This window comes from Orycteropus afer, unplaced genomic scaffold (genome assembly GCF_000298275.1).
Source record: "Orycteropus afer afer isolate SDZICR_OR568_19922 unplaced genomic scaffold, OryAfe1.0 scaffold00088, whole genome shotgun sequence".
Lineage (NCBI taxonomy): Eukaryota > Metazoa > Chordata > Mammalia > Tubulidentata > Orycteropodidae > Orycteropus > Orycteropus afer.
The window spans coordinates 9078845-9080975 of NW_006921675.1; positions in this window are offsets into that span (position 1 = coordinate 9078845).

The following is a 2131-nucleotide window of genomic DNA, read 5'->3' on the forward strand; positions in this document are numbered from 1 at the left end:
AGAAGGTCGACGAAAGAGGGGAAGGCCTTCAACGAGATGGATTGACACAGTGGCTGCAGCGATGGGCTCAAGTATAGCAAGGACTGTGGAGCTGGCGCGGGATGAGACAGTGTTTCGTTTTGCTGTGCATAGGGTCACTATGATGACTTGATGGCACCTAAATGTGAGTTGGAACTGACGCAGCACCTAATATAATGTATGTGTTTGACATGTATGTGTGTAGATAATCTTGTTTTCTTTCCATTGTTTAGTCTCTACTTTTTTAAAAATGCTTTTTTGAGGGTACATATATTTTGGGTTTTGTTTTTCCTATCAAGCTTTCCTCAAGAATTTGGCAATTGTCTGCTACCCATTCATATTTAAGAGTAGGACACTAAAAAGGTGATTGGTAACTCCGTGTTCATAAGTCAGGTTTATCCACAGTAAGCTTCGCTGGATCGGCTGTTAGAAACTGCCAGTGTAATTATCTTTAGATAGTTTCTCTTGAATATCTCAGATCTCTCAGAGATGACTTACCTAATGTCCTGCCAGTAAATCTTTGCCAGTAACCTGACAGCCAACTAAAGAGAAAACAGGAATCCTAAAATGCAATGGGTAAAATTTCAGTGCAGCACTACTGTTTACAAGCTTCACCAAGTGTCAAGTGTGCTTGTTGTCACCCATTCCAAAGCCTTTAGTTAAGTTCCTCAGATATTAAACTCTCTTCTCTATGGTGTGAAGAAAGGGTAGTCAGTCTTTTTGCTACTTCAAGCAGGAAAGGGCATGCATTGGTCTGATTCTGAAATATATATGTAACAACTTTTATTATGAGCCCGCCCATGCCCCACTTCCAGCGATACCAAGATTGGGGTTAATCTTTCCCCACAGTTATTCAAGAACTCAGCACATCTGGGTACAAGTCAGTTACAATCCATCCACCTGTTCTCCAGCTTCCAATATCTTCCATCTCTCTCCTACTATTGATTTCTTTCAGGGATTAATGCATGTTTTGTTATTTTTTAACTGGATATCTGTATTTTGCTTTTTAAATTTGAAAAACCTTCTAAAAATAGTGCCGGAGAGCTGAAATATTCCCTCTTTGAAAAGGCAGTCTATGGGAGAGTCTAATGGTACTAAAATAGAAAACACCAAAAGCAAAGAGCCAAACACAGGCACAATTCAGTACTTGTTCGACTCAACAGTTTTAAGTCTGTGAGAGTGGTTTTTCCATAGTATCAAAGTCAAACACTATAGGTTTCTAACACTGTCTCCTCCAATTTTATGAATTCTGTCTTATCAGCTTCTCTAATAAATACTGATATTTTACAGTAGATCTCAAAAAATGAATGCTTGTGTCAGAGGCAATGTCTGCTTCACTGCAAATGCACTGTAAAATAATATGGATTCTTATTTCTTATGTGGGTGTTTAGGGGAAAAGGAGTTCAACAAGGGTTACAGGGGGAAAAAAAAAAGCCCAGTATTTTATAGATGTAATTTATATATAAAAGAGGAGAAAAATATACAGTATAAAGAGTATACAACCATTTGGAAATGGGATGCATAAATCCTAATAGTCGTAGTTACCACTTAGTGCTGGGCTATGTTCTTTATATAATTATCACCTTTTTATCCTCCCCTAAAAATGATGAAACAAATAGGAAAATAAAGATTACAGTTTGTAAAGATTATACATTAAGTGGCAGCATGGTGGAATGGGCAGATAGGGGAGGAGGCTCACACTGATTGTCTGTCTACGACAGACTTTCAAAAATAAAACCCTTTGATTCTATTTTGGTGGATGTGAAGAGCAGGAGCAGGCTAGGTACATAACTCCCTTTGCTCACAACATACTACTGTTTAGCATTCAATTGGTTTAACAAGCTCTTTTTTAAATTCAAATGTTCTCTCAGATAACTAAGTCTTAAGAATCACCTCTGTCAAGAGAACAATCGTGGGAGAAAGAAGGGCTCTTTATGCATAGGGAGACAGCTCAGGCGGCAGGCGTGCAAGGAGGGATGGACACAGGGGAAGTGGGAGGGGAGCTGTTGCATTGGGGTAAATTGTAGTCAATGTCATGAGACAAAGTGTATGTGAACTGCTGTATGGAAAGTGAATTTGCTCTGTAAACTTTCACCCAAATCACAATTAAAAA